This window comes from Nomascus leucogenys, chromosome 14 (assembly GCF_006542625.1).
Source record: "Nomascus leucogenys isolate Asia chromosome 14, Asia_NLE_v1, whole genome shotgun sequence".
In the NCBI taxonomy this organism is placed as follows: Eukaryota; Metazoa; Chordata; class Mammalia; order Primates; family Hylobatidae; genus Nomascus; species Nomascus leucogenys.
Window position 1 is genome coordinate 72,291,424 of NC_044394.1, and position 22,206 is coordinate 72,313,629.

The window sequence follows — 22,206 nt, forward strand, 5'->3', positions numbered from 1 at the left end:
TAAATGCCATTCTTATGCTAGACCTTGAAGAGTAGAAAATTAAGAGGTGGTGGCCCAATTGAGAGGGGAAAATGCAGTTGAAACTTCAGACAGGGTTGATAAAGTGAGGAAGATCATAGAAATGGAGTACTTAGACATATTAATAAACAATAAAGACTTTACCTGTCTAATGGAAAACCTGAAGAAGTCTTCAGGAACCAGACTACAGTGGACCCTGGAGAACCTTGAAGAACCTTTCTCCTTTTCAGGAAAATGGAGGTTATAGAGAAAAGTATATGTAATAATGCTACAGTAATGTATTTCTATATAACAAATGACTCCAAACTTACGACTTAAAACAACCACCACTTATTATTTATCTTGGTCCATTTTTTTGCTGCTGTAACAGAATACCATAGACTGGGCAATTTATAAAGAAAAGACATGCATTGCTTACAGTTCTGGAAGATGGAAAGTCCAAGGTCAAGGGGCCCACGTCTGGCAAAAGCCTACATATAGCACCATCCCATGGAAGGGAAGAGCAAGACAGGGCGAAAGCGAGAGAGAAGGAAGGGAGGAGTTGAACTTATCCTTTTATTATGAAACACTCCTGAGATAACAGCATTAATCCATCCATGAGGGCAGAGCCCTCATGTCCTATTCACCTTCTGAAAGTCATACCTCTCATCACTGTCGCATTCAGGATTAAGTTTTCAACACATAAACTTTGGGGGACACATTCAAGCCACAGCATCATTTCTCATGATTTTGCATTCTAGACAGAGTTCAGCTATTAACAGACAGTGCTTCTGCTCAATGTGGTGTCTGCTGGGGCTAAGGGTTCACAAAGACTTCTTCATTCTTATGGCTGGCACCTCAGCTAGGATGACAGGAACAGATGGGCAATTGTCTCCTTCCATGTAGCCTAGTTTGGGCTTATTCACAGTAGGGTAGTTTCAGGGTGGTCGAATGTTTTATTTGATGGCTCCCAGGAAGGAGAAAGTAGAAGATGCCAGTCTTCATAAAGGATAGGCCCAGAACTAACAGTGTTACTTCCACTGAATTCTATCAGTCAGAGGAAGTCACAGTGCCAGCACAGATTCAGAGCTGGAGGAGAGACGTTACCGCTTGATGTGAGGAGTAGCACGTACATGCCGGGAAGGAAAGAATTGATGGCAGCTATCTTTGAAGACTATTTCCCACAAAGAGAGTGCCCACTTTGGGAAGATGGAAGAATACTTTTTAATTAGAGAAAAAAACCTACATAAGGGCAGATTTTAAATCTGTGCCACCAGGTATTTCAGTGACACAGAATTAGATAAATAATATACAGTATATCAGAGGAATGTTTAGTGAAGGAAATGAATTTTCATACAAAACATTGAAGTACCTTTGTATTTATCTTTTTCTTTTTTTTTTTTTTTGAGATGGAGTCTTGCTCTGTCACCCAGGCTGGAGTGCAGTGTCATGATCTCAGCTCAGTGCCACCTCAGCCTCCTGGGCTCAAGTGATTCCTTGCCTCAGCTTCCTGAGTAGCTGGGATTATAGGCACCTGCCACAATGCCTGACTAATTTTTTTATTTTTAGTAGAGACAGGGTTTCACCATGCTGTCCAGGCTGATCTCCAACTCCTGGACTCAAGTCATCCGCCAGCCTTGGCTTCCCAAAGTGCTGGGATTACAGGAGTGATCCACCGCACCTGGCCTGCTTTTGTATTCTTAGAGTGTCACATGCTTTCCACACTTCTCACTTATTGGATCCTCTTAATAGCCTGGGAAATAAGCAGGCAGGAGCCAGCCGCTTTGGAACAAGCTTTATCTGTAGGGCTGTAGGACATCTCAAAGCCTTCTTTGTCACATCTCTGAGCTGCCAACCCTGAGTACTCATCCCGTTTGCTGGTGTCCCCAAAGGGGAGAGGATAGTGGAGCTAGCACAAATCCTTCCTTTCCCACTGCCACCATACCTCTTTGCAGGGATCTCAAGGCTTTAGAGAAATGATTTGCAGCCATTCTTCACAAAAAATATCTGAGACCCTTGGTCAATTGAAAGTGCTAAATGAGAGTGTGCTTGCAAAGATTAGAGGAAACTGGGCTGATTGGTATTACTGACAAGGGTCCAGGTGTTTTCACATGTTAGCTCTCCACATTTACTGATTCTTTCTTCAGATGCATCTAACATCCTGGTTACCCCATACTCCCAGTTTTTAATTCCAATTGTTAGAATTTTTATTTTTAAAATTATTATTATTATTATTATTATTATTATTATTGGGACAGAGTCTTGCTCTGTAGCCCAGGCTGGAGTGCAGTGGCCTGGGCCTGATCTTAGCTCACTTCAACCTCTGCCTCCTGGGTCCCCATTCAAGCCATTCTCCTGCCTCAGCCTCCCAAGTAGCTGGGATTATAGGCACGTGCCACCATGTCCAGCTAATTTTTGTATTTTTAGCAGAGACGGGGTTTCACCATGTTGGTCAGGCTGGTCTTGAACTCCTGACCTCGTGATCTGCCCCCCTCAGCCTCCCAAAGTGCTGGGATTACTGGCAAATTTTTTTTTTTTTATATCATACATGTCACTTTTTCGTTTCCTGTTCCTCGAAGATATATTCAATATTGTATTTTATTTTTTATACATTGAAACTTTGCTGTTTTATAGTCTGTAGCTAATAATTCCAATACCTTAAAATCTTTACAAGTCTATTTATTTTTGTGTCTTGTTTCTTCTGTGTGTCTGGTTATCTTTCATTGTGTGTTGGTCATTTGTTTTGAGAAATAATGTGTAAGATGTACATGAAGTCCCAATCAAAGGTAATTTTCCTTTGAAAGGCCTCTGAAAACACTCTCAGTTTGACACCCACCTTAAACCAAATTCAAAGCTTGGGGTTTTCTGGAAGACTCAGATACTCAAAATAAGGGTAGCAATTTTTTTACCCTCCCCCTGTAAATATAGCTCTTTGACATCCCAGCTTATCATGGTGAGGGTCTGCTGTTAAATTTCTTGCTTAGTGCTGACCCTGATTTTTTACTATTATTACCTTCTATCACCTCCCTGACCACCATCAAGCTGTCAGTGAAAATTCAGATTTTCTGGAAATGGCAAACACCTTCAGGGAAAATGCAATTTTCTGACTTGTTTATTTCTCTGGGTTCCCATTTTCCCATAAATTTTGGCTTTATTATTTTGTCAGATCATTAATGCTTTGAAGATGTTTCCTGCATTTTCTTCAGATATTTTGGTTGTTTTCTGCAGAAAAGTTGAAAAAAAAATCTAGCCCCCTGTTCTCAGAAATAGAAAGTTGCTTCAATGTTATTCTATATGACCCCACAACAACCCGGTGAAAATTTTTCATTACTCTTACACATAGATGAGAAAACTGAGGCCCAAAGTGGCCAAGTAACTCACTCAAAGTAACACAGCTAGTAAAAACTCCTATCGCTCTGACTTCAAACATTTTCATTTATTTTATTTGGATAAAAATCATCACCAGAACAACAGACACATCCAGCACCCAGTTCTTGATTTCTAGCACCATCCTCCAATAAAAGGAACCAGGGCCCTTGGAGAAATAGCTGATTTTAGGGCTGGCCAGTGAATGCACAAGATGAGCCTGGAGCATGTTCTGGTGTCAGAAAGTAAGAAAGTCCTTGAAAAACAAACAAACAAAAGCTTGTGATGATGGCAGTATGTTCCAGGGACACAGGAAGGAGCCAACTGAAAGAGCTCCTTTCCAGTGGCCAAGTCTGGAACAATTTGAGCAACAAAAATAATGTAATACTGGGTTATAACTCCAAGTATATAGTAATTAAGCCCAAGTCCGTAATGATATGAATAAATGATTAAGCAAATAAATAAATGGGGGAAAGATAAATCTTCCTTGCAGAAGAATTTCAAATAATATTTGTAGGTATTCCTCCCTCCAGGAGGTAAAGCTTAATTCCCCTTCTCTTTAGTGTGGGTTGGACTTTAGCAACTTGCTGTTATCTTAAAGAATAGATTATAGAAGAGAGAAATACTTATTTTACAATGGAGAAACCTGGTAGATCCTAACCAAGTGATTAAGGTAGATATCAAATGATTAAGGTACATATCAAGTGATTAAGGTACATATCACCAGTGATACATCGCATTGATAGCAAGTACTCTGTGGTGTGATATGATGAAAAGAACACTTCCCTCTTCCCTGAAACCCATAACCCAAATCTAAGCATGAGAAAACACATCAGACAAAACAAAATGGAGGAATGGTCTACAATTCAGGGGTGTCTAATCTTTTGGCTTCCCTGGGCCACATTGGAAGAAGAGTTGTCTTGGGCCACACATAAAATACACTAACACTAATGACAGCTGATGAGCTAAAAAAAAAAAAAAAAAAAAATCACAAAAACATCCCATAATGTTTTTTAAAAAGTTTACGAATTTGTATTGGGCCACATTCAAAGCTATCCTGGGCCTCATGTGGCCCATCGGCTGTGGATTTGCCAAGCTTGTCCATAATACCTGCCTAGTACCCATTAAAACTGACGATGCATGAAGGACGAGAAAAGACTGAAGCCATCACAGAGCAGAAGAGACTCAGGAGACATGATAACTAAATACAATGCAGTATCATGTATTGAACCCTGGGACAGAAGAACATAAGTAGAAAAACTGGTAAAATCTGAATAAAGTCTATAGTTTAGTTATTAGTAATGCATTAATATTGGTTTCCTAGTTTTTACAATCAGCCATAGTTATGGGGAAACTGGGTGAAGGGCAAATGAGAACTCTTGTTATCTTCGAAACTTTTCTGTAAATTTGAAAGTATTCCAAAATAAAAAGTTTACTAAAAAAACAAAAAGTTAGCATAGGGAGATGGCAATCAGCCCAAACTGTTTCTAAATAAATAAAACTTTCCAGAGCACCCAGGACTTACACTGACGCTCCAGTCTAATGGAAATTAGAAATGCATATATATACTTAAAAATTATCTCATTTCATTCTCATTAAGACCTTCAAGGAAAGTAAGGCTAATATAATCCCCATTCAACAAATGAGTAAAACTAAGAAAGAGAGACATTAAATGACTGTCGAAGATTCTAGCTGAACCCAGAAACTAGAGCTCCGAATCCCAAATGGAGGTAGGTTAAGCTCCAGGCATCACCCATTTGTAGTCCTCCTTGTTCCTTTGGCACTCTATAGGGCACTAGATGCCCTGAGGAGTTCACATGCTTCTCCAAAGCAGGCAAAATCCATCCACATATTCAGAAGGCAGCACAAGTGCCCAGTTGTTCAACCGAGGCGCCACAAGAGAAGGAGTTGCGTTGAAGTTTATTTTTAAAATTCCAATCCCCCACAGCCCTTCAAATCAGATAACTAATGCCCGTTCTTTTGTCTGGAACTTCAGTGTTGTCAGAGCAGGTCCATATTCATTCTTATATCATCCTCACAAGCACCCTTTAGTGTGAACAGCTGTTACTCCCCTGTAGGCACTGGGAAACTGAGGTTGACTTGCGCTCAGTGAGCAAATAGTAAGCTGGGGCTTCTATGGCAGGTTTCGGACTCTACTCCACTGCTGTCCTACTGTCTACCCGGCTGGGGAGGAGGATGAGCAGCTCCCCCTTGCTGCCCTTTCTGTGAGACCTTGGCTGGAAAGCCAGTGGTGGTGCCCCCGGGGCTCCATCCTAACAAGGTCTCTAAGTACACAAGATTCCTGTGTCCTGGCCATTAAGCATTTTTGCAGGGGTATGTAGAGAACAATTGTGTTCTTTGTTCTTGGAAAATTTAGTGTCCAGGCATTATCCTGTTTCAGTCTTCATTAACCCAGACATTTGTATTTATTTTGCTTCAGATAATTATCAGCATTGGTGAGTAGCTATCAGCTGAGACTCATTTTAAGGGAGAAAGCCTTACAAAATGACCCAACAGTTAACAATTGTATATCTCCATTAAAACTGACTTCATTTTGCTTTTTAAAAAATAAAGCAAAGATCTCAGCTTCTTGAAGTGGAGAATTTTAATGCAAATGGCTATTTGACTAATAATCTCTTACTTTATTTTACACCATGCCTTGAAGTTGACTGAAGTTACAATAGCCTTATTTTCTTCCCTGAACTCCTGGACACAGCTGTCCTGCTCTGCCAGTGCCTGCCTGCATTGGGACGTATGGAAAAGAACAAGTACTTGTGAACATGTGGTCAGCCCATGCTGAGAAATCAATGCAGGAGGAAGCTTTTCAGTCTATGTGTGTTGAGAGAACCACAGCCCAGCTGTGGGTTACCGATCAAAAAAGGACCCTATTCAGTGTGGTGAAAATAATACTTAGCAAAATGTTGAATCAGGTTCTATTTCCTGCCATGAGCTCAAATAATGGAATCATGTGAGCATGCAGGTGATGAAGGACCTGCAGGGAAGTGAGGCAGGCTCTGTAACCCATGCACAGCAGGGAAGAAGGCCACTCCACCTCCCAGGGAACGTAGTGAATTGCCTGTAAAATCAGCAGTATTGAAAAACCAAAAACTCGTTCACTAAGAGAGAAAATAAATACTGATTGTAACCATGTCCAAGAAATCTGGACACCTCCCCCATATTTGATCATATTTACACCCATAGCTGCTACTCTCACCCAAATGTTGCCTTAATGTCCTATTTGAGTCATGACTGTCAACTCCAAGATGCATTGTTTCTGTTGGCACCTTAGTGCACCTGAGGCTTTCTCCCATGCCTCTAAGGCTGTTTTCATTTTGGTGTCCCCCTGATTTGCTAGGTGAAGCCCAGATTCACCAGCACAAGCACAAATCCTGTTTTGCACCCTTGCTGTTAAGTGGACACAGGAGCAGTTGCATCAGCCAGCAGCCTTCATCTGCCCTACTGAAAGGAGCCATTCGTTTTCTCCCTGAGTAAGGGAGAGCTGCTCAGGAGCCCAGCTGCAATAAGGAGGCCAAGGAGGGCCTACTGATGACATGTGATTGAGATTCGGACTGTATCTGCTCAAGTCTAAAGTGACCACTAGGGCTTGGGTTTTAGTTTCAGTTCAGTCAATCAAACCGTTGAATCATAGAGGAAGAAGAGCATTCAAACCTGTTGATTGATGAGTCATTCAAGTAGTTCTGAGTAGACACTGCCAATGGCATCTTGCTGTATTCTCAGGAGATGTGGCTTGGAGTAAGAATGTGCAGAAGTGTGGTAGACACCAGGCCCCCAAGCCAGGATGCTGCTTGGCTCCTTTGAATGTAGAAGATGGATTACACTCGTTTACTATTTTAATCTAAGCATAAAGTATAAATGCAGTCACTGCTTAGTGTCACAAAGGCTTGTGATTAAAGAACACACAAAAAAAATTAGGAGAGAGTTCTAAGCTGGAAAGATGGTGCTGGGATATTAGCCCTTCTCAAATCTGAACTTCAGGAAAAACAGATACCCTACACCCATACCCGCCGGGCTTAGAAACAGTACATGTGCCCTGAACTTCCTACAAATGCGGTGTTGGTTGTTTTCCATGCCACATTGAATGTTTCTTTTTAATGAACATTCAGATTTCCCATCCTTCTATTTTGTCATTCCCCAGACCACCTGGATCAAGAGACACATTCAGACGCTAGAATTGAATGTAACATGAACTAAGGTTTAGGCACAGCATATTGAAAGCATTCATTGGAGTGGGGAAGAGAGATGGGGTTTCTCGGTCACTCACCTCCTACCCATAGACTTTTGCTTTTCTCTGTAATGAATTTGAGGGAAAAAAAAAAACCACACCTTTGTTTCCCTCACCTCCACCCCATTCACCCCACCCACCCCACCCAGTAAGGCCCATCTGATTTGGCTTCAACGCAGTGAGAACCCCTGGCTGTGTTATCCCGACTGAAACTGGTGTGGGGTGTAAGCACAGGGACCTACTCTGCCAAGGTGGGAAGGGACAGCCCCTGGCTGTGGTCAGTGAGTTGAGGATGTTATTGAAATGACATTGAAATGGAGTGGTCATACCGGAAATGCAACTGGGAGTCACATTTTTAAATCCTCTTTGATTTGAAAGCATCCCCAGAACTGGTTTTAACCTAGCTTCACATCTGTAGGACTCCTGGTTCACCTCTTGGAGACAGCAGGGACCAACTAGAATGTGGGTGTCTCCTTCTCCACCTTCTCCTCCCAGTGCAAAAGATGCTAAAACAGGGAAAAGGGAAAATATGAGTACAAACAGTGTCCTGCTAAGAGACGGGAAAATCTCTCTTTTCCCTTCCCCCTTCCGTCTGCTCCTGACCTTGCATGCTCCTCCATGGTATAAAATACATTGTTGAACCTATAAATGCAGGCCATTCAAGTCAGGTTAAGAAAATCTAAATGGGATTTGGTTTCTTCAGTTTGGCCAGTAAAAGGGACCCTGAGGTCACCCCACTGCAACCCCAGTTTCCTCATGGCAGCCACCTGGTCAACCCTCATGCTATGCCTCACAGTACAGCTTTGTGTATCTGGAGACTGAGCTGGGATCATTCTATTTTCTTCATTCAAGGGTAACTAATAAGCACAAGAGAGGGCAAATTGTTTTGCTGAGCTCCAGCCTCTGAGTTTCTCTGGCAGCTGCATTGTCCTGGTCTCCTTGGGGAGATGCTTAAAGTGCTGGGAAATTGGGTGCCCTTCTCCATGAGTGTCTTTGGGTTCATACCCTCGGTCCAGGATGCACAGTGAGCATTTCTGACTGGTGAAACTTGTACCTAAGAATAGCCATGTTGCACAAAAAAAAGACCTCTCAGGAGATGAGGCTCATCTGAGTCCAATCAGACTCCAGTAGTGCAGTTAAGGATAGTGGATTTTATTATGATTCCAGGGAATTTAAATAAATTACTGAACTTGAAACAGAAATGACCCCTAGTATATCCATTTTTGTATAAATTAATATTCTAGCTAGAAATCAATAATTTTTATAGTGTAAAATGTGTTTGTAGTTGCTTTTCATTTTTCTGATGATAAGTTACCTTTTCCCTTTGATTTTACAGACGAGACATTGCTGTGGCCTGTTCCATTTCACTTCTCTTCCCTTCTCTGGGAGACTCAAAGTGTTTGGTACTTAGTAACCATTAAAAGATAGCACATAGGGGCCGAGCGCTGTGGCTCATGCCTGTAATCCCAGCCCTTTGGGAGGCTGAGGAGGGCGGATCACTTGAGGCCAGGAGTTCAAGACCAGCCTGGCCAACATGGTAAAACCCCATCTCTACTGAAGAAAACATGAAAAATTAGCCAGGCGTGGTGGCAAGCGCCTGGAATCCCAGCCACTAGGGAGGCTGAGGCATGAGAATTGCTTGAACCTGGGAAATGGGGGTTGCAGTGAGCCAAGATCGTGCCACTGCATTCCAGCCTGGGAGACAGAGCTAGACTCTGTCTCAAAAAAAAAAAAAAAAAAAAAAAAAAGCATGTAGGGGTGACCGCATTTTAAGACACAGAGAAGGGACAGGACTTAACTTGTGAGAGCCGATACGTTCTATGGAAGGAAATTAAGGACTCTTTGCATCTTCCTTTCCTGGACAGCTAGTCATTCACATCACAGATTGTGGCCTTGAACCACTAGGCACTGATTCCATTAACCTAACTGGCTATTGCTGAGACAACATAAGTAAAAATGTCCAGTTCAAGTGTATGACTTTTTCAGGACTTTGGGGATGCAGGTGTCCTATTAATCTGCATAACGGTTCCATGAGTGAGTTCATGTTGTGATAATTTAGCAAGCTGCTATATACCTATTATGCTTCACCTAAAAAGCATAAAAGGAAACAGAAAAAATAATCTCCTGGTGCTTATATAAAACATTTTTGTTAAAACCTGACTTGAAAGTTATTCTGTGATTTTTTTTGTTTTTTTTTAATGAAGGTCTTTTTTGAGAGAACCATAAATTCACAATAATGCAGAGATTTCATGTCCCTTTACTTAGTTTACCCCATTGGCAACATCTTGTACAACTATAGCTTTACAATATGACACCCAGGATTTTGATACAATGACATTGATACAGTGAAGATACAGAGCATTTTTGTCATCACTTGTGGCTCCTATAGCCACACCCTCTTCCCTTCCTTTATCCTCTCTTTAATCCCAGGTGACTACTAAGCTGTTCTCCATGTTTACAATTTTGTCATTTCAGGAACGTTGTATAAATGAAATCACATAATATGCAAACTTTGGAATTGGTTTTTTTCACCCAGCATAATTTTCTGAAGATTCATCCAGGTGGTCGCACATATCAATGGTCTCTCCCTTTTTATTGCTAAGTAGTATTCCACACTACAGATGGACTGCAGTTTGTTGAACCAATCACACATTGAAGGATATGTGGATTGTTTTTAGCTTCTGACATTTAGGAATAGAATAAATAAAATAAATTTCGTTTTTCCATACAAGATTTTGTGTAAATATAGGTTTTAATTTCTCTGTAGTAGATGTTCAGGGGTTCCATTGCTGGGTCACACAGTAGGTGCCTGTTGACATTTTTAAGAAATTGCCAAACTTTTTTTTAGAGTGGCTGTAACATTTTACATTCCCACCATCAGTGTAGAAGTGATCCAGTCTCTTCACATCCTCACTAGCATTGGGTGTTGTCATTACTTTCTATGTTAACCATTCTGATATGTATGTAGTATATTTCATTGTAGCTTTAGTTTGCATTTACTTAATGGCTAATGATGTTGAGTATCTTTTCATATGCTTATTTTCCATCTGTATGTTCTCTTTATTGAAAAGTTTGTTCACTTCATTTGCCCATTTCTAATTGGATTGTTATTTTTTTAAACTGTTTATATGTTCTAGATACTAGTCCTTTGTCCGATATGTAGCTTGCAAATTTTTTCTCCTAATTTATAGCTTGCCTTCTTATTCTTTTAATATGGTCTTCAATAGAGCAAAAGTTTTTAATTTAATAAAGTCTAATTTATCCATTTTTCCTTTTATGGACTGTAATGTACTTTTACTGTCAAGTCTAAAAACTTTTCACCTATTCCTAGATCCTGAAGATATTATCCTGTGGGCTTTATCTAAAAGTTTTATACTTTTACATTTTTCATTGAGCCATGATCCATTTTTAGTTACTTTTAGATAAGGTAGGAAACTTAGGTTGAGATTCCTTTTTGCTTGTTGGTTTTTTGGTGTACCAGTGTCCAATTGCTCCAATACTAGTAGTTGAAAGGGCTATATTTCCCATGTTAAATTGCTTTAACACCTTTAAAAATTAGTTGGTCATATTTGTATGCTTCTATTTCTGCATTTTCCTAGTTTATCTATGCATCTATGTGTCCATCCCTTCACCAATACCACATAGTCTTAATTACTATAGTTACATAAGTCTTGAAATATGGTAGTTTGATTCCACCTCTTTATTATTTTACAAAATCACTTTAGCTATTCTAATTCCTTTGCCTTTTTATAGAAATTTTTTCGCTAATCTTGCCTATATTTACAACAAATCTTTCTAGGATTTTGATAGGTATTGCATTAAAACTGTAAGTTAATTTGAGGAGAAATTTCATCTTACTGTGCTGAATCTTCCAGTTTCTGAATATGGTGTTTCTCTCTACTTATATAGATCTACACTGATTTATTTCATCAGCATTTTACTGTGTTCAGCACACAAGTCCCAGTCTTCTACATGCTTTGTTGGATTACATCTATGATTGTAAATGGTATTGCATATTTAATTTTAGTGTCTGCATATCCATTACTATTATATGGAAATAAAACTATTTTTATATGTTGATCTTTTGTCCTATGATCTTGCTCAACTTGTTAAATCTAGAAGTTCTTTTAGATTCCTTGGAATTTGCCATGTAGACAAACCTGTAATCTGCAAATAGAGACAGTATTTCACTGGATAAAAGATTCTGTGTTGACAATTCTTTTCTTTTAGCACCTGAACACATTTCTGGCTTCCATGGTTTCTAATGAAAATCTGCTGCCAATTGTTTTTTTCTCCCTTGTAAGTAAAATGTCATTTCTCTTTCTGCTTTTAAGATTAAAAACTATTTATGATGTGCCTTTGAATAAATTTCTTTGGATTTATCCTGTTTGGGGTGGGCTCAGCTTCTTGAATTTGTTGCTTTATCTCTTTTGCCAAATTTGGGGAGTTTTCAGCCATTTTTTCAAGTACTTTTCTGCCCAGCCCGCTTCCTCTTCTCTTTTCAGAACACTGATGACACTTAGGTTAAATCATTTTTTAAAAATAATTACACAGGTTCCTGACCCTCTGTTCATTATATATTCAGTCCATTTTCTGTCTGTTATTGACATTCAGTAATTTTATTGTGCCATCTTTCAGTTCACCAATTTCTTCCACTGTCCCCTCCATTTTGCTGTCAAAACCATCCACTGAGTTTTTAATCCACTGAAAAGTCCTTGTACTTTTCAGTTCTAAAATTTCTATTTGGGCTCCTTTGTATCTACTTTTCCATTGCTAAGATTTTCTGTTTCTTTGCTGAAACTTTCTTTTTTTTTTTCATTGATTTCAAGTGTGATTATAATTGCTCATTGAAACATTTTTATAATGACTGCTTTAAAAACTTTGTCAGATAATCCCACTATCTCTGTCATGTTGGCATTGACATCTATTGATTTTCTTTTTTCACCCAGTTTGACATCTTCCTGGTTCTTGATAGGAAGTGACTTTTGATTGAAACATGAACATTTTGGATATTAAATTATGAAACTCTGGATCTTACTTAAATCTTCTGTTTTAGCTGGTTTCCTCTAACACTGTTCCAATGGGGAAAAGGGGGTGCATCGCCTCCTTACTGCCTTATATGGATAGTAGTCTAGGTTCTCTGCTTAGTCTCTATTGACATCCAAAGGGCTGGGGACTCCTTGTTATTTCTGGGTGGAAGTGGGAGTTTTAGTTACTAACTAGGCCTCCACTGACATCTCACTGACAAGGAGCGCAGGAAAGCCTCATTACTGTTCCCTAAAGGGCCCTTACTGACACTGGCAGTGACTTTGTTACCGCCATGTGATGACTAAGTCTTGTCTCCCACTAGGCCTTCTCTGACAGCACCCCATCTGGTAAAGGGAAGGATGCCTCTCTACTGCCAGGTTGAGGTGGAGGTACCAGCTCCCCATGTGATCTCCACTGACACCGTGGTGGACACCTCACTATAGCATGTTGTGGCTGTAAGAGTAAGCTCCCCCATTTAGCCTTTAGAGCCATGGCAGGGGTGGGGGGCATGGAATGCACAGTTTGTTCAAACTAGGCTTTTGTTAGGATTTTTCTGTACATCTGTTGGTGGTTCCAGGTTGCCAGCTTTTTTTTAGCTCCAGTGTGGGATATATGAGGCAAAAAGAAAATGCAAGGAATTTACCACTGTGTCATTCCTTGAATCCTATGCTTCCTAGATAGCCTGATTTCTCTTCACCTTTCATAATCTTCTAAGATTTGTTTTATATATAATATCCAAGTATTCAGTTGTACTTAGTAGGAGAAATACAGAAAAACATATCCATCTTCTTAGAAGTGACTTTACAGTTTTTTGGTTATTATTGTTGGGTTTTTTTTTTTTTTTTGAGACGGAGTTTTTGCTCTTGTTGCCCAGGCTGGAGTGCAATGGCACGATCTTGGCTCACCGCAACCTCCGCCTCCTGGATTCAAGTGATTCTCCTGCCTCAGTCTCCCAAGTAGCTGGGATTACAGGCATGTGCCTCCACGCCCAGCTAATTTTTTATTTTTAGTAGAGATGGGGTTTCTCCATATTGGTCAGGCTGGTCTCGAACTCCCGACCTCATGTGATCCACCTGCCTCAGCTTCCCAAAGTGTTAGGATTACAGGCGTGAGTCACCACACCCAGCCTTTGACTACAGTTTTTGAGAAGAGAAAATGGTATCTGAAAGGACTGGAGAGCTTTCTGAGTTCATTTGGCCCCAGATAAGTGTTCTCCATGGAACTTCCATTTTTTGAGCTCCATTTGACTAGAACCACCCCAATCCCTCTGTCTTCATGATAAGAAGTCTGCCTTTAACTGTTTCTTCCAGCAGCAATACTTACTTGACTTTATGTAGAGAATCCTTTCTAATCTTTGCTGGCTTGAGAACCATTCAATCTTGATTCCTATAAGTCTAAGCCAGGAATTTTCCTAGGGAAAGAGTTGACCTTTCTATGGCAAAATTAGGAAAATAAAATGTATCGGGTTTTTCATAATGCAAGATAAGTTTTCTTTAAGCGATTATACTATTATATTCTCCCTATATTTTAGGTGCTGAAAGTTACCCTTTAAATAAAATAATAATCATAGACAGTTCTTTTTTGTCATCCTTACTTGACAAAAGAGAAAAGTTGGCAATCTCATGTTGGTTCCCCCCAAATTGCTTTGTTTCCCTTTATTTTTCTTTTAATTTTAAAAATAGAGGTCTATTTATATACATTTAAGTGCATGAGTCTTTGTTTCTTTTTTTTTTTTTTGAGACAGAGTTTTGCTCTTGCTGCCCAGGCTGGAGTGCAGTGGCACAATCTTGGCTCACCTCTACCTCTGCCTCCTAGGTTCAAGCGATTCTCCTGCCTCAGCCTCCCAAGTAGCGGGGATTACAGGCATGTGCCACCACCCCTGGCTAATTTTTGTATTTTTAGTAGAGACGGGGTTTCTCCATATTGGTCAGGCTGGTCTCAAACTCTCGACCTCAGGTGATACCGCCCGCCTTGGCCTCCCAAAGTGCTGGGATTACAGGCGTGAACCACTGTGCCCGGCCAAAGTGCACAAATCTTAATGATGCAGTTCAGCGAGTTTTGACAAATAGCAGACTGTATAATGCAGCTCTCAGTCATGTTAAAGAAAGTGTCCATCACCCAATAAATTTCTCTCAGACACTTTTCCATCAATTCCTCACCCTGACCCCTGAGTTTTTAACTTTATTATAAGAGCTCAGTTTGCCTGCTCCAGAGCTTCGTAGGAATGCAAGCAGATAGATGTATGTTTCTTTTGCTCAGTATAATGTTTCTGAGATATTTGATGATTCATTCTGTTTTAAATTAATTTGTTTATTTTTGCTGAGTAGTATTTCATTGTATAGGCCCAGCCCCTCTTTCCTCCCAAATGCTCATCTCTCTAGAACTCACCTAATCAGAGTCTCCAGGAACTGGCCTTGTTACCTCCAGCTGACCTCAGCTGCATCATTCCATAGGTATTAAGGTGCAGTGTTACTTATACTCATCTGTGGGAAGAAAAAAATAACTGAAGACTTAAGACTCACTTCTTTTTTCTTTCATTAACACAGTTTGTATTGAAAAAAAATGTTTATTCTCCTGTTAATGGACATTTAAGGTGTTTATGGACTGATGTTATGAATAAGATTGTCAGGAATATTTTTGTGGAAGATGTTTTATTATATCAAATTTAGAAACATTCCAATCATTACATCTTCAAGTATTTTATGTCTCATTCTTTCTGACTTCTGAGATTCCAATGGCATGTATGTTAGATTGCCAATATATTCCCACATGGTACTGATGGCCTGTTCATTTTTTTTTCCCTTTGCCCCATTTGGAATAATTTCTATGAATATGTTTTCAAGATTATTGATTTTTGTTCCTCAATACTCACTCTGCTGTTAAACTCATTAGTGAATTTTTATCTCAAATATCCCATTTTTCAGATCTAGAATTTTCCTTTCTTTCTTTCTTAGGAGTTACATTTATCTCATAAACTATCCCATGTTCATCTATTATATCCATTTTTCTCCTTCTAATGTTTTCTTTTTTTGAGACAGAGTCTCGCTCTTTCACCCAGGCTGGAGTACAGTGGCATGATCTTGGCTCACTGCAACTTCTGCCTCCCAGGTTCAAGCAATTCTTGTGTCTCAGCCTCCCAAGTAGGTGGGATTACAGACATGCACCACCATGCCTGGCTAATTTTTGTATTTTTAGTAGAGACAGCATTTCACTATGTTGGCCAGGCTGGTCTCGAACTCCCAGCTTCAAGCAATCCACCTGCCTCAGCTTCCCAAAGTGTGGAATTACAAGCATGAGCCACCGTGCCTGACCTTCTCCTTGTAAATTCTTGAACACATTTGTAATAGTTGCTTTTAAATCTTTGTCCATTAATTCCAGTAACTGGTCATCTCTAAGTCTGCTGTTACTGATTGTGCTTTCTTTAGATTTGGGGTCACATTTTCCTGCTTCTTTGCAGGTCTAATAACTTATTATTGTACTTCAAACATTGTCCATAACAGATTTTACTTTCTTTTGTTTATTTTCCTTTCTTTTGTCTGGTGGTTAGGGTCAGGGACTAGTCATTAAGATTCCTCCTAGAGTCAGATTGAGCAGGAGCTGCTTTACTTAGACTGAGTTCACTATGCTTAGTCCACCCACCCCATCACACTACCCTTTTTATTCTTTCAGAGCTTGAGCTGTGAAAATGGTGAACTACAGTTTCAGATTATCTTTGATTCACCTTTGGGGTGAACTGCAGCACAGCTCCAAAGTCTATGCACCACAAGGATGCATGGGACCATGCAAATTTCCTCTGCTTTTCAGTTTCCATGAACTGCTGCTTTCATAGCAAAATTCTGGGTTGAGGATAAAGAATCGCTAGGCCAAGTGTTTGTTTTTGTGCTAGGAGTTCTTCCCAATTCCAGTTCATTTGGCCATTTTTCTCATCCCTTCAAAGTCTCTCCATCTCTGTTAGGCCCAGTCTTCTGTCCACCTGTCCCCAAAACAAGCACCTACCCCATGTGTGGAAGCTTCTGTGGATGTTGGCTTACCAAGAAAGAGCTCATCTCTCTGAAATCACTTCATTAATGTTACTTTCTTATGTATAGTGTTGTTCAGTAGCCCCATAAAACATCTGATTTTTACTTTGTTCAGATTCTTCAGTTTGTAACCATGGAGCAAAATTCTCTTGAATCTACCTACATTTTAACTAGGAGCCCTCCCAGTTGATTTGCAGATCAGTTGGGACAATGAAGTTGAATATTCCAGGACCCACTTACATAGAATTTCTCCATAATAACTTTGGACTCTTATTGTATTTTTAGTTTTGGCAGTTTGTGGGGATTTTGCCTCTTGAAAATTTTTGACTGAAGATTATTCCTTCTTGGGTGTGTTTACATTTCTTTGGGTTTGTACTTACAAGACTAAACTATCAGTTGATTAAGATTTTTTTTTTTTTTTTGAAACAGGATCTCACTCTGTCACCCAGGTTGGAGTGCAGTGGCATGATCTTGGCTTACTGCAACCTCCACCTCCTGGGCTCAAGCAATCCACTTGCATCAGCCTCCCAAGTAGCTGGGACTATAGGCATGAGCCACCACTCTTGGCTAATTTTTGTATTTTTTGTAGAGATGGGGTTTCACGTTGCCCAGACTTGTCTCGAACTCCTGAGCTCAAGCAATCCACCCGCCTCAGCCTCCCAAAATGCTGAAATTACAGGCATGAGCCACTGTGATGCCATATTTTTTATATGAGAAGTGTGCAGCTAATACTCCAGCTTTATTATAACTACCTAATTGAATATTCTTTCTTGTTTCATGTAAATGCCTTTGTCTGTAGAAAATGCTACTATGAGCAGCATTGTGGTTACTTTAATTCCATTGCCAAAACTTTTATATGGTTTCCTGTATTCTAAAGGGAAAGGTATATGCACTTGTCTTCTTTTTAAACTTTTCCTCTTATGAATCAGTAGCAGCATGAATAAATGTCAGAAGTTCTTATTAAGTGGTTAATGTTGATGCCTCTGTCTCAGCATTCTTGTTTTAGGTAATGATGATTAAGCAAACTTTGTCATGGAAATGCCAGAGTTAGAAAGAAATTGTATTTATTACTAACTAGAGAACCCATGATAATAACAATAATATTTATAATCAACCTGCGCCAAGCTTACTAAATCCTTCCATCTTAGAGATAAGGTAGTATGGCTTGGAAGTGGCAATGTCAGAGTTCAAAGCCCTTTTTCTCTACCGAAGTGGACATTGTCAATAATACTTAGTAAACAGCCAAATTGTGTACTCTTTAGTTGAAGAAAATTGCAATAGAAAGTACATTTTAAAGGTAAATTTTCTTCAAGTTTAATTATTTAGTGAGGCTAAACAAAAGTGATTTTGTTGTTGTTTGGTAAGGAAGGCAATTTCTCTATCCTAACATTTCAGATTATGCTAAATATTGTTTATCAACTGAAGGAACAAATCAACATAAAATATAATTTAAATTGATTCAGAGAAAATATTAGCTGGAGTCCTGATTATTTAATAGACCCGTGGAATGTCATTTTATGCTAATGAAACTTGGTTGTAGAGAAAACTAATGAGAATGTATGTGTTCCTGGGACCAGGAGACGCACCAAGCTAAGGTCTGACCCTCCCTGGAGGGTCACACAAAATACAGATTCTGACTTAGGAAGAACAGCAAGGGTCACACATCTGCCACAGTGGTGGAGGCATTTCCACAGTGGTGGAGTCACACACAAAATACAGATTCTGACTTAGGAAGAACATCAAGGGTCACACGTCTGCCACAGTGGTGGAGGCATTTCCTCAGTGCAGCACCCCATATCCTCTAGCAACTGGAAGCAGTGAGGCACTGGGGGAAAAGATGGAGGCAAAAGGGTAGACAAGGCTTTAGAAAAAAGAGCCCTGGATTAAAACTCTAGTTGCATCAGTTACAAGGTATGTGACTTGAATTCTTTAAGCCTTGGTTTTCTCATCTGTAAAATGGGTTGATACCTGATAGAGTTGTTATGAGTACTGAATAAGACAGTGAACACAAAGCCCTCCTCTGTAATTTGGCACACAGTAGGTGTCCAGGAAATGTCAGCATGGGGCAGAACACAGAAGACCTTGGTTACATATGTAAAGTGCCATATGTTGCTACATAGCATTGTTATAAAAATGCTGGAGATACAGCAGACTGACAAGTCAAAGACAGCTAAGTAGCTCCCTTCTGTACCTCATTGCCTTTACCTGCCTGGCCATCTGGGATGGAATGTGGAAAGCATAGATACTGCACAGCAGAGATGGATCCTTGGCAAAGGCTGGAGTAACAAGCTATGAATTGTTGACTGGGGACTAGGGTTGGACAAGACAAGCATGGAATAAAGGTGGCCAGAGGCACTTGCCAGAATGCCAGTTATGTGTCACAGCAGAAGCAAAGGTGATAAATGACAGCCACAAGTAGCACAGAACCTCATTTTACCAACCACTTTAATCTTATTCCCTCATCACATCTTTTAGATTAAAAGATGTTTGTTGATTAATTAAGGTTCCCCTTCCTGTAAAGTTTATAGCTCAACAACTAGTTAACCTAAAATGAAGTCAACTGAAAAATAATGGACAGGAAATTACATTAATGGTTCACCAATATCTAACAATCCCTTAGAAAGTAAGAGTTGGCTGCATAGAGATTCTTTTTGGAAAGGAGGTGGAATTGATGCCTTATAGCAAGTTTATTTGTTGTTTTGCTTAGTCAGGTTAAAAGTTTTTATTTCTGTGCATTAACCAGTGATAATGACTGATACTTACTCTGTGGGCAGGCAGCCTGGACAGTTCTTTGGCTAGTCTTACCTGGGATCACTCCTGTGGCTGCAGTCATCTGAGTTCAACAGGACTAGGATGTCCAAGATGGCCTCTCTATCTGGCAGTGGGTGCTGGCTGTTGGCCAAGGCACCTTGGTCCATCTCTATGTGGCCTTTTGTCCTCCAGCAGGCTAGAGTAGACTTCTGCACAGCAGGTATTCTCAGGGTTATAGGAGAGTGATAATGGGGGATTCAAAGCTTCTTAAGGCCTAAGCTCTGGAAATCACACAGTGACATGTTCCCCATATTCTATTGGCAAAGCAAGTCATAACTCAGCCCAGATTAAAGGGATGGAGAAAAAGACTCTACCAAGGTAGCCAGACAAGAAAGGGGCTAATGAAGGGACATTTCAAGTTTGGGTAAGGGATTTTTCACATAAAACAGCCTGTGGTCATCTTATCCTGAGAACAGGGGTGAGGCATGTGGGAAGAGGCAGGAAAACCTTCTGCATGGAGTCCTAGGAATAGCTGGGGTGTCCCTCCAAGTGCACTGGGCACTTCCCACCCTGAACATCTATTGTAGGACTAATACCATGCCATGCTCGGAAAATATGGTTTGTTCAGAGGACTGCAAACTTAGTCACTGCCCATCCTTGGCCATCCTACCCTCCCAACTGAAATAAGGAAACTATAGGCAGAGTCAAAAAGAGCAGAAAAATAAATTGAGTACTGCAACTAGATGGAGGTGGGAAGCCAAACTGATGTTACAATTTTTCCCTCACTCCCAAATATACATATTAATATAGTCAAACACAGTGTCATCCCTTGAGGGCTGAGTGCTTCTGCTTTCTTTAAAGCAGATATTCTCAAATTCCACTCACTGGCTATTTCCAGTGGATTGTACATTCTTATTGCTTGTAGAGCAATAGTGCCCATGTTTAGGTTTGACCTTAAAAATTTTTTTTGCAAGAACCTATTACTTGTTCATGCTCTTTTATTTTTAAAGTATACCTACCTATTCATTTGTCTTTTTCAAAAGCTGGTGAATTTTCTTTGTAAAGATATGGGTAAGCTTGGAGTACTTTGTCCAGCATAAATGGGTCATAAACTGGCAGGGCAGAGCACCCCTACAGTATGTGCAATTTTTATGCTTATAGTATGGAAGTATATTTGGTAACAAAACTAAACTTTAATAATACACAATACTCCCTGGTAATAAAAATACTGTAACTGTGTAATAATATCAATGCTATATTATCTACTCAAGTTTATTTTGTATTAAAGAGATCATATATTTTTTGAAGTTTTTAAAATGCCTCAACAGCTTCACGATGTGTGAGACCTGTTCCTGTTGTGTGTACCGTTAAACCTCTAAAATCCAGAATTGTACCTAACACTGGGTAGGAATCCAGCAAACACTTTGTGAGTGAAAGGGTGGTAATTATTATTATCATCTTGACAGCCAGGAACAGAGGTGGGTGGGTACCTGGAATCAGAGTCAAACAATAACTAAGAGTCAAACAATAACAGGAATGATGCCGGATCTGTCCATTGAGACAATAATCATTCTGGGGTTTCTGTTGCAGTCTATGAAGAATGGAGAAGGCTAGAAGGAGTATTTTAGACTGCCCCAGAACTTTAGATTTAGAAAGAATCTTGGCAGTCAACTCCTCTTCACAGCCAGTTCATTTTTCCTCTCTAGGGTGCCATTGGAGGGGACACTCCCTGAACACTTATGAGTGAAGAAACCGTCCTTTTCACCAGCCATTGGGTTCAAGTTTATTTTTTAAAAGTTTTCTTTATATTGAAATCTGCCTCATTTAATTCCTACCTCTGGCCCTACATTCTGTATTTGGCACTAGATAGATAAAACCCATACTCTATTTTACACTCATTCAAATCATTGTATTTCCCCCACCGGTGAATATATTACCAGAGTTGGTTGAGTTTCATAATGCAAACCCAAAGGGAAAATTATCTTGAATAATCATATGACAATATGTGGAAAGTTTAGGGGCTGTGTACGCCACCTCATGGTTTTGAACTGTGTGGTTAAAGACATTCAGAGTTGACAGATTAGTCAGGGATTTTTCAAGAGTATTAATTACAAACTTTGAAAACTTGGTCAGTGAAAGTTCATTTTAGTGCATCTTGCAAATATGATCAAAGGTCTTTTCAGTACTGATTTGATGATGCTTAACCACAGTGTATGAAGAATGAAGTTTTTCATTAGAAATTACTGATGTAATAGAGCACATTTTCAGGGAAGATGTATTGTTGGACTATTACAATTCATGCTCTTCCCCCACCACATCCCTACCCTTTATATCCCCCATCCCCTATTTCCCCCACCATTCTCCTTGGGACCTCACTGAAAACCTGAAATGCTCTGAAAACCTGAAATGGCATTTTGGACTGCTGCAAGGGAAACTGTGATCTTAACAACATCAGTGCGGCTCAGACATGACCACCATGTGAGGGCAAAGGTGGGGCTGGTGTAAGTGATGTTGTTAAACCTGTAAAAATAAACCATGAAAACCCGGGGATTTACTGTAATTTGGGGCGTGAAACAAATTTACCAGTGGCTGAAAACTTGAAAAATGGAGTAAAATGTGTAGATCAGAAGAAAGGAAAGCCGTCCCTCTGCCCTTGTGTAGTTTTATTAAAACAATCTTATTATTTTGGTAGCTTTCTTTTTTTCCTGAAGATAAAAAAAAATACACTGGCACCTAAGCCATGGAAAATGAAATAAAAATACACCAGTGCAGCTTCCAAAACACTGACTTGCATCTCCCTCT

General features: G+C 39.9%; 1 protein-coding gene and 1 long non-coding RNA gene across 2 annotated transcripts in view; one reads left to right on the forward strand and one right to left on the reverse strand.

Annotated features, from left to right (window-relative positions):
- ACOXL (acyl-CoA oxidase like) overlaps positions 1-22,206 on the forward strand; it is a 362,868-nt gene that overhangs the window by 339,015 nt on the left and 1,647 nt on the right. The gene's annotated exons all lie outside the window — the stretch shown is intronic.
- LOC115838361 lies at positions 4,368-22,149 on the reverse strand. The gene is made up of 4 exons (XR_004033373.1): positions 20,826-22,149; positions 19,459-19,613; positions 7,936-8,112; positions 4,368-7,176 (listed from the first exon to the last, which is right to left on the reverse strand). It is a non-coding gene; the product is annotated as an uncharacterized LOC115838361 (long non-coding RNA).